This window comes from Heteronotia binoei, chromosome 4, assembly GCF_032191835.1.
Source record: "Heteronotia binoei isolate CCM8104 ecotype False Entrance Well chromosome 4, APGP_CSIRO_Hbin_v1, whole genome shotgun sequence".
In the NCBI taxonomy this organism is placed as follows: domain Eukaryota; kingdom Metazoa; phylum Chordata; class Lepidosauria; order Squamata; family Gekkonidae; genus Heteronotia; species Heteronotia binoei.
The window spans coordinates 684,533-695,552 of record NC_083226.1 but is presented as its reverse complement, the minus strand read 5'-3'; the positions used below and the strand labels follow the sequence as shown (position 1 = coordinate 695,552).

Genomic DNA, 11,020 nt, shown 5'->3' with positions numbered 1-11,020 from the left:
CAAACCCAGTTCTCCCAGATAAGAGTCCGCACACTTAACCACCACATCAAACACTTTAGAAATAAAGCGCACAATTGTATCATCTGAAACCACCACCCCCCACCCCCGTGGAAAAATTTTCTTCCACAAAACCGGTCCCTGGTGCCAAAAAGGTTGGGGACCACTGAGCTACAGAACAAAACAATGCCCATGGACAACAGAAGAGAGTCAGCAGTTTGCCTGCATGCACAGAACTCAGAGCAAGAACAAGACCAACACAGCACATCTTTGCCAGACAGTGTTGTAAAATTGCCCATATAATTGATTATTGGGGGGGGGGGGGACTGCCCACTCTCAGGGTTGTTCCTTTCTTCCTGACCAAAGAGGTTTCTGGCTTCCCCAGTCTCTGTCCTTAGGCGTGCATTCTAGCCCAAGTGTCAGATGGTATACCTCTTAGCCCTAGCTGCCAAGAACATCTGATCTAAGTTAGCGTTCAAAGACTAGCTCAACAAAAATAAAATATTTTCTATAGCCAGCTGGACAAATTTCTGAAGGACCATGCTTTTAAAATGAATTTTAATTGCTACCAAAAATGTAACTTTGAATGTTATGGTAGCAATCCAGTTTGAATGTTTTGTTTACTTCTCATTCTTTTAAGTGTGTTCTTGCAACCCTATCTATACAATAAAACCCAACTGAAGTGAATTAGATGGTATTTCTTATCGTAACATACCCAGGGCAAAGAAATAGAAGAGAAGAACAAAAAAGGAAGATCAAGAGATCTCTTCCACGAGATCCAAGAAATCAAAGTGAAATTTAAAGGAAAGGTCTGCTGGATGATCCATGTGGAAGAAGAAGAAGAGGAGGAGGAGGAGGTTTTTATACCCTGCTTTTCTCTACCTGAAGGCATCTCAAAGTGGCTTACAATTGCTTTCCCTTCCTCTCCCCACAACAAGCAACTTGTGAAGTGGGTGGAGCTGAGAGAGTTCTGTGACTGGCTCAAGGTAATCCAGCAGGCTGCATGTGGAAGAGGAATGAAGAATCAGATCTCCAGATCAGAATCCACTGCTCTTAACCCCTACACCACACTGCCTCTCATTAACTGAACAATGCACAGAAAAGCTACACAAAGGAGATGAAAGGATGACAGATTCTTTCCAAGAAGAATCTTTTGAAGAAGAACTGACAGGTTTAAAAAGTGGTGAAAGCTGCACTGAGAGCAATGAGGAGAAACAAATCACTAGGAGTAGATGGAATCCCAGCGGAGTTATTCCAAGCTACAGAAACAGAGGCTGTCACCATTTTAGCAAGATTATGTCAACAAATATGGAAAACAGAACAATGGCCCATGGTCTGGAAATAGTTGGTTTACATTCCAGTTCCAAAAAAAGAAGATGTCAAAAACTGTAGCAGCTCTCAGCCCATTGCATCTTATTTCTCACATAAGCAAAGTGATGCTCAAAATCTTACAACAGTTACCATATATGGAATGAGAAATGCCAATTCAGAAAAGGAGGAGGCACTAGAGACCATATTAAAAAATTTTGTTAATTACTGGAACATAAGAGAGAATTTCAGAAGAAAATCAGTTTGTGTTTCATAGATTACAGCAAAACTTTTGACTGCGTGGATCATGAAAAGCTATGGTTGGTTGTACCATGCCAAACATGCGACCCAGGGGCCAAATCAGGCCCCCAGAGGGCTCCTATCAGGCCCCTGAGCAACTGGCTCTTGTCTGCTTCCTTCTCCCTCTCTCTTGCTTCCTTCTGTATCACAACTTGCTTTGCAAGGCTTCCTCAATTGCACAGGAGCTACAGAGCAAAGCCTCTGTTTTCTCCACTGGCTGAGGCTCCTCCCTTGGGATGGAAAGGGGGGAGAGGCAGAGGTTGCTTTGTCAGGCTCTCTCAATCGCACAGCAAAGCTACTGAACCAAGCCTCTCTTCCTTCTATAGGCTGAGGCTCCTCCCCCTCCTGGTCCCCTGGGGAGGGAGGGAAAGAGCCAGAGCTTCCTTTGCCCAGTTCCCTGGGTCCCATGGGAGAAACACAAAGAAAGCATCTTTAAGACCAATGAGAGTGTTTTAATTTTAAAAAATGAATTTAATTGTGTTTGTGTCCCTTATAAACTTTATGTCTCTGTTACCTTAAATAGGTCCACACATGGTCTGGCCCAACATGGCCTGGCCCGAGAAGGTCTCATTTATCTGGTCCTCATAACAAATGAGTTTGACACCCCTGGCTACAACATGATTGCTGCTGCTCTTAGGACAGAATGTGGAGAAAGAGGATGGTTTCTAGCCAGCAAAGGGGCCAGACAAACATGTATTTTCTCTCCTTTCCTCTTCCATCTGTATGCAGAACATATAAAGGAAGCTGGATTAGATTTAGAGTACGGTGGAAGGAAAATGGGTGGAAGGAACATCAAAACCTGAGATATGCAGCTAATGACACCACGTCACTGGCAGAAAAGAGCGAAGACTTGAACCAAGGCCTAATGAAAAGAGGAAGAGCTCCCGTGTGATGGGTGAACTCCACCCCAGAGGCCACCAGGCCCTTCGTTTGCAAGACCTGCTAACGAGAGGTCATTTTAGAGGTCATTGAGGCACAGCCATAAGTTGCCATCAGGCAGAAGCGACTTGACAGTGTTGACCTCACACACACGCACCCCTGTGCCCCCCTCCTTTCTCCCAATGGGAAACCAAAGCAGCCGGCAGCAACCATCTTCCCTCCTCCATTTCCCCCTCACCGTCACTCTGGGAGGGAGATTTAGCTGGCTGGTTTAAAACAGGGGTGTCAAACATGTGACCTGGGGGCCGAATCAGGCCCCCGGAGGGCTCCTATCAGGCCCCCAAGCAACTGGCTGTCATCTGCTTCCTTCCCCCTCTCTCTTGCTCCCTTCTGCATCGCAGCTTGCTTTGCAAGGCTTGCTCAATCGCTCAGGAGCTACAGAGAAAAACCTCTATTTTCTCCATTGATTGAGGCTCCTCCCCCCCCCCGCCCGCCAAGTCCCCTGGGGAAGGCGGGAAAGAGCCACAGCTTCCTTTGCCCAGTTCCCCAAATCCCCGGGGAGAAATACAAAAAAAGCACCTTTAAGATGAGCGAGTGCTAATGCATGTTTTATTTTAATTTTTAAAAAAATCTTTAATTGTGTCTGTCTGTGTCATTATAAAGTTTCGATGTCTGCTACCTAATCTTGAATAGGTATGCACATGGCTCGGCCCAGCCCAACACAGCTTGGCCCAACGAGGTCTCATTTATGTTAGATTCAGCCCTCTTGACAAATGAGTTCAACACCCCTGGTTTAAAACATTTCTCTGCCACTTTTCCTCCCAGCTCAGGCTGGACAGCAGCAAGAAATCCCAGCCACTAATGAGGTGGAGGAAGGCAGAAACTGGGCCAGACGCCTCCAGCAGAGCCAGGATCTGAAGCCGGCCTTCCAGATCCGAAGTCTGACACTCAGACCACCACACTGCAGGGGCTCTCTGCAGGGCCAGCCCTAGACTGTCTGTGACCGCCCCTCACCCTGCACCAATAATGTCTCCAAGTCTCATGGGAGTGCCCAATATGGTGCCCCCAGGAGGCCAGCGCCCTAGGCAATCCCCTAGTTTACCTAATGGCAGAGCCGGCCCTGGCTCTCTTTCATTTCATATGTTTCTATAAAGCTGTTCACTGAGCAAAGGTCCTGTGCCATTAACATTGTAGCAGGCTGGGGGCTTCTAACACACACACAGAGTTCTTAGTGCCCAGGGAGCAACGCATTGAACTCACAACGTGCATGCCCTCTAGGCTTGTATATATAGAGGAGGGAAGAGAAAATAGCCTTTGCAGGACAGAGGAGTGCTCAGATTCGCTTGTGGAGCAAGCGTGTTCCCATCTCGGCTTTCATAACGAGGGCAGCTCTGAGCTGAACTCCGAGAGCAGAGTCAGGGACATGAATGCGGCACCTGGGCAATGTGCAGAGATATGAAGCTGAGCAGCAGTCAGAATGGGAAGTGGCTCATTCTCTTCCCCTTGCACCTAGCAAGAGTCCAAGCAGCTCATGCAAGTTTTGATCCCCATGTCCACCATGGGGCCAAATCAAGGGACACTCTGGCTCCTGCTTCCTCCTTTGGGCAGTCCAAGAAGGAGAGCCGCCCTTAACCCTCCACCACCTCTGGCACAAAAGAGGGCAAGCTGTTCTCCCCCCCTCCAAGGCCTGCAGGCAAAGCAAGCTGCAGAACTCTGCAATGGTCCCTCTGCCACCAGGGCCTTTCTGGGTCTACTGACTTGGCACAGAAGGGAAGTTTTGTGCAATTGTGTGCTCCCCCCGTCACTCCTCCTCTACTAACCCCAGAGCAGAAGGGCCTCGAATGCCCACACACACCATTCCTAGGACCCCACCCCCTCAGGCAGCCTCCAGCACTGCATGGGGAGCATAACCTGGCGTCTGTGAAAGGAGAAGGAGCCTCTGGGTCTCCGGCCCCAGGCTGAGGTGGCTGCTTGGGGAGGGCAGAGGTGCACTCCCCCCCTCCCCACTCCTGCCTAGGCTGGTGCCATCCGAGACCTCCTCGCACTTCGAGATCCCCTCGACTATTAATAACCGCAGGATGCCTGTGTGAGCAGTCTCCAAGAGTCAAATTCACAGCACTCCGCATCAGCACTTTGTGCTGTGCAGACCCTGATCTGGGAGTGGGGGCTCTGGAAGCACCGGGGGGGGGGACAAGAACCCAACCAGCAGAGCCACCCACAGGAGGAGGAACGCCAGAGACCCCGCAGGAGGCCTTTGCTCTTGCTGCTGGAGGCTCCCCAGAGTGGTCGCTGCAGGTGTCTCGGAGCCAAAGGTAAGTCTCTCCAAGAAAGTTTGGAAGGAAAGAGCACGGAGGAAAGAGCAAGCAGTGCAAAGACCTTGTAGCAGGTGGCCTGGCCGTGGGGTGGAGGATTAGCAGGTGGCTCAGAGAAGGCAGGGACTTCTTTCCCTGGGGTCCCTTTCCTCCTGTGGGTTTCCAAGGGCTCTTTCCCCTGATGCAGTTCAAGAGGCGCTGACCTTGTTCTGAGACTAGAGAAGCAAAGAAGTAGAGACCCCTGGAAATCCCTTAAGCCTGACAGGATCCGCTCCCAAATCTTTCTATCGGCACCAAAAGCTACAACATCCCTTTAGCCACTGCCCAGAATGTCCTGGAAGCATGCCAGCTCCCCTCTCTTCCTTCCTTGGCCTTACTAGATGCCAATGCATCAGCTCTTCCCCAAAGAATTCCCTCCATATATCTCACTTGGGGGAATGCCCCCCCTCCGGGCGTTTCCCCCACTTGGTAGCCTCAGGCAGGAGAATCCCTTTGTGGCCGTCCCACTGCATCTCCCAGTATTTCCCACCCATCTACTTCTGTGCTCTATCGGCCACTGGGTCCCAGAAGAAGTTAGGCATTTTCTCAGCACACCTGCTCTTACTTCTGACTCGCCTCAGGTTTGGGCCTGGACTTCCCAGCTTCCCAGTTGCATAATGCCCAGTTAGGAAGGAAACCCCTGAACAGATCATTCAGTCCAGGTGAGGATGCTGCTTGCGAAACTGAGGGGAGCTCTTCTTCTTCTGGCAGAAGATGATCGATGCCTTCACATCTCTTCAGCACAAAAGGATTCCTAAATCCGCTTCAGATTTTGGAGGGAGGAGCTCTAACTCTTGGGATTGAGTTGAGAATTACTGGGTGATATTTTCACTCGCCTTAAACCAGTCAACAATCAGGCTGTCCTCTGCCCTTGACGTCTAGGAATAATGAAAGGAAAGTCTTGTTTGTAACTGACACACTCCTCCAATCCTCTCTGCCTAATGCATGGAGTGACTTCTGCCCTTCTAATCCGAGAGGGGAGAGCAGATGGCACCCTGGATGGAGCAGCAGAACGGAGCTGCCCAGATCCCGGATTCCCCTGCCGGCTCTAAATAGAAGGAGCAAGCGGCTCTCTGGCAAGCAGTGCTGCCCTGCCATCTGTCCCAGGAAGAAGCTCTACCCAGTTGTCTTGGAGCAGGCAGAGCCTGTCACTCTTCCACACACTTCTCTCTGGTGGCCAAAGTGGAGGCTCGGCGGGGCTTCTTCAACATAACTGCTCTCTTTATTCCAGAGAGCAAACGAGGCTAATCATTTTGCCCACAGAAATCTTCTCAAACTTCAGCTCACCTTCTTCAGCTTATCAAAGGCGGGGGGGGGGCAAAAGGGAGAAAGGGGGATCCACTGGCCCCATTCTGAGGCAAGGAGGAGGGGAAAACTTGAAACATCCCAACAAACATAAAGCAACTTCCTTAGCCAAACTGAACTCCCTGTCCTTGTTCAGCATATTTCTATAGAATGGCTTATGAGAAAAGAAAGAATGTTTTGGAGATTGTCCTAAGCATTAAAAGAAGAAGAAGATGATATTGGATTTATATCCCCCCCTCCACTCCGAAGAGTCTCAGAGCGGCTCACAATCTCCTTTACCTTCCTCCTTAGAAAGGCAACAAAATGTTGAGCCATTCTCTATAGACTGCAGGAAGTCAATGTAAGGGCAGGTACCTGCGTTGTCTGAATGTGGTGTGTATCGTAAAGATTCTGAAATTTATCTGATGTTTATTGAAAGCACATTATGGTGCCCAGAGACAAAATACAGCAAACTGAGGCCAAACAGGCAGAAAAAGCAGGAACCAGCGTTGTATGCAAAGCTCATGTTTTAAACATGAGCGGATCTGTGGGATCCAATGTGCGTTTTCCATTCCTAACAAGTTTGTGTGACATGAGAGATCAGAAGCAGTCAATTCCCTCCTGAAAGTGGGAGAAGAGACCCTGCAAGGAGCATCATCTGAGGGGGCAGCCATCTTGACCTGGGGCAGAAGAGCCAGTCCAGGAGCCCCTCAGAGACCCACAAGGTGTTTGGAGCCAAAGCTCAAGAGAGTGGAAGTTCCCTGCAGCGACAGAGACTTTGGCTCTCAACAGCTTCTCCCCTGGGAATGCGGTTGGTCTTTGACGTGCTTCTGGACTCCAATCTTGCTCTTCAGGACCTCTAAATGGAACCCCATCATCTGCTCATGGGGCAACCTTTTGCACTCCAGAGAAAGGACCCAGCCTTTGAAAGAGAGTGGATCTGGAGAAAGTGCATAAAATATCATTCCGTGATCTTCGGGAGAACGAGATGGATAGCCTCCAGGCAGGATGTTGGGCCTTCAGACATCTCGGCAGCCTTATAGGGAACGGTGCTCCCTGGCCTGTCAAGGGGGGACCAGTGACATAGGGAAATGTCAGCGAGACGTTCTGGATTCTAAATTTAGACGGTTAGGTAAGATAGCAAAGTTGGAACTTCTATGGTGGCTTTTTAAAAAATATACCTCTCCTTTCCAGATAGAGATCAAGCAGGCAGGCAGGCAAAGGGCCTGATTGGCAAAGCATGAATCAGTAAACCATGTTAAAAAGAAAAACACCAGCGCTTTATTTGATGTTAACTAAGGCATCTTCTGTGAGGAAAGAAAAAACATCAATCAGTTTTAATGAAAGCAAAATAAAACCAATGCTATGCCTGAAAGCTTGCAGAAGTCCAAGAAAGAAAGAAAGAAAGAAAGAAAGAAAGAAAGAAAGAAAGAAAGAAAGAAAGAAAGAAAGAAAGAAAGAAAGAAAGAAAGAAAGAAAGAAAGAAAGAAAGAAAGAAAGAAAGAAAGAAAGAAAGAAAGGGCTAGTCTTTGCAGAGAAAACTCTGGGAAGGAAATTGCTAATCTATCTTCATGCATTGGGCACAAGCACTCAAAGTTTGGGAGGGGGTTCCTTTGAATCCATCATTGGATCTTTTCTCAACATGAACTTTACTACAAAGCTCGTTGCTTTGTTTTAGACCCAGTTCCAAAAGATTGTGAAGGTGCTTCATCTCTACCAGTTAGGCAAAGGGTGCTGGGCTGCTTCACAAATGATGCCCCTCCACCCCACTCCCTTTTGTCTATTTGTTTTTAACAAAACTTTCAAAAGTATGCTTTGTGACTTCTGAAGCTTGGCATGGTCACTTACATATTTTGCTGTGAATGTGTGACCTGAAATAACTAACTAGCTTCCCAACACAGATAGATCTTACACTTGCCTTGCGCTTCCCGAGGGGTCATTTAATAGAAAAAGAGGTGCCAGAGCTCATTTGCACAACTCATTTGCATATGCCACACACCCCTGACATCCCCGGAAGGTGGACTACATTATATCAGCTCAGCATCTACCTTAAAATGCTTCTTGAATTAGAATGGTCATAAAAAAACCTCACTCACATCATACTTTTTAAATGACTTTCTCCTATGTGGCCACAGTGGCAGGAGGAAGATTTCCATCTGTCTGCTTTAGATGTTTTGGTTCTTTCCCCATTTTTTTGCAGAGGAAAATATAAGAAAGTTTGTCAAATCTGAGAGTTCGTCAAAATTCTCACAGGGGGTTTGAACAATGGAGGCCAGAAGCAAGTATTTTTTTTTGGGGGGGGGGGGTGGGGTAAGAAAAAAAGAGCACAATAAAATTGAGAGGTTCTGGAGCTCTGCTCCTGTGAGCTCATGTCCAAAATGAGGCCTCACAAATGGCAGCCTTCTCTTCATGGAGGTCAGCTTTGAGTAAGAAGAAATGCAGGTGAATTGATCCTGGCCTGCCTGGGGCAGATAGCCATTCCTCTGGATTTGATCTACAAGCTGTGTGTAAGTGCAAGATATAGGCTGCAATGACCTGGGTTCAAATCCCCACTCTGCAATTAACCTCACTAAATACTCTGAGCAAATCACTGCTCTCCCTCTTACACTTGGGGTGGGAATAAAACGGGATAACCCCATGGATAAAAACGAGAGCCTGTCCCCGGATGAGATACAGTGGAAAGGCCCTAAAGGGAAATCAACTGCAAAAATTCTGCCAAGTTAAATGTAGAACTTTAAGACTTGCCCCTAAATGCTGGTGTTATATATTGAACATAAGTAACCAGACCTCATGGCGATGGCGACTAAAGGAAACCCTGGGGTCCCCGGATGGAGCTCGCCTGAGGCCCCGCCCATCAAGATCTGCGGCGGGAAGTTTGACCGACCAGGAATGGCCTGGTCGGATGGGGGGGCTGTACCGGGCAATGTATATAAGCGGGGCCCGGCCCGCATGCTCCCTCTCTTGTGATGTACGTCTGATTAAACTACTATGTTGCCTTCAAACCATCTCGGTTCTCAGTACATTACAGTGGCAACGAAGGTGGGATCCTAGCCAGCCCACCCCATAGGGCTGGCAGATCCGGTGAGAGATGACCAAAGCAGCAAGGTTGACCGACGGGCCACCACCACAGCCACCATAGGTAACCAGAGCGGATCCACCGGCCGTCTTGAAGAGTTCAACCCTGCTACTCCGGAGAGGTGGGAGACCTACACGAAACGAGTCGCGTGCTACCTGCGAGCGAACAGGATAACGGAGGATAGCCTAAAGAGAGATGTCCTCCTGAGCATCTGCGGTGAGGCCACGTTTGAGATCACCAAGGGTCTCTCGGCCCCCGCGAGGATCACGGAAAAGACCTACGAGGAGATAATCAGACTCCTCAACAGGCATTTCCTGCCCCAACCCTCACTTGTTGCCCGCCTGCTCCTCTTCCACAGGAGAGACCAAGAGGCGGGATAGACGGCGGCAGACTACCTGGTTGCTCTCTGCCAAATCACGGGCAACTGCAGCTTTGAAAAGCTGGAGGAGACCCTGCGGGACCGGTTCACATGGGGCCTGAGGAACGAGAGGCTGCAACAAAAGCTCTTGGCGAGGGAAGAGCTCACCCTCCAGAGCGCCTTCAACGAGGCCGTCTCATTCGAGCGGACCACGAGAACCTTCTCCAAGATGAAGGCCGAAGCCGTCCATCGGGAAGAGAGGGACCCCAGCCCACCGGACGAAGAAGAGGCACTCCAGCTACGCTGCCCAACAGGGACAGGCCCACGAGTGGCCCAGTGAACCCGAGCGGTCGAGAGACCCACCGGCACCAAGTGCACCAGCTGCGGAGACCCACACGAGCGACGAGACTGCCCCTACCGCCACGTGGTCAGCAGGAGCTGTGGAAAGATGGGCCACATCGTGAGGGCCTGCTGGGCCAAGGCCACCCGCCGCCGCCAGTCAGCCAACCAGGAATCGACCAGGGACTACGCGATCACCTCAACCAGCGTGCAGGTAATGAACTTGCCCGACGAGACCCCCAAGAAGGTTAAGGTTTCGGTCAGGGTCGAGGGCAAGCCCTGCCTGATGGAACTGGACTCGGGTTCCTCCATATCTATAGTCACGGAGGAAACCTTGAGAAATCTGTGCCCACGTGGCCTGCCCAGACTGCGACAGGCACGCTTTGTGCTACGGGACTTTCAAAAGAACCCCATAGAAGTCTTAGGGTGGGCAACGGTGGGGGTGGAATACAACGGGTTTCGGGACAAACTCGACATACTGGTGGTCAAGAGGCAGCTCACCACCTTGTTGGGCCTGGCCTGGTTTCGGCCGCAGGAAATAAAGATCGTGGGGGTGCAACAGCTGGGGATGGGGGGGGATTTGAAAACATGTGCCGGAAGTTCCCGGAGGTGTTTGATGGGGCCCTGGGGGGCTACAAGGGGCCTCCCGTATCCTTACCCCTCGATCCCCATGTGCGACCCATAAGACTGAAGGCAAGGCGGGTTCCCTTTGCTCTGAAGTCGAAAATCGAAGCGGAGCTAGATCGCCTCACAGCCCAGGGGGTGCTTGAACCTGTGGCCTATGCTGCATGGGAAACCCCAATAGTTACCCGGTGAAGCCGAACGGGGAGGTGTGCATATGCACGGATTATAAGTGCACAATTAACAAGGCACTACAGGATAACCCCTACCCTGTTCCAGTAATAAGCCACGTTCTGGCGGAATTAGCGGGGTCCAAAATCTTCTGCAAACTAGATCTGGCCCAGGCGTACCAGCAGCTGCCTGAGGACACTGCGACGGCCGAAGCACAGACCATAGTCACCCACAGGGGGGAGTTTAAGATGCGGCAATTGCAGTTTGGGGTGATCGTGGCCCTGGGGGTGTTTCAGAGCCTGATGGATTCTCTCCTCAAAGGGATCCCCAGGGTGC

General features: G+C 50.0%; 1 protein-coding gene across 1 annotated transcript in view; it reads left to right on the top strand.

The window, feature by feature from the left end:
• Positions 1–4,712: 4,712 nt before the first annotated feature.
• Positions 4,713–11,020, top strand: part of MYOZ1 (myozenin 1) — a 49,000-nt gene continuing 42,692 nt past the window's right edge. Inside the window, exon 1 of the mRNA XM_060236322.1 lies at positions 4,713–4,796. The gene's annotated coding sequence lies outside the window, so the exon portion shown is untranslated. The remainder of the gene's footprint in view (positions 4,797–11,020) is intronic.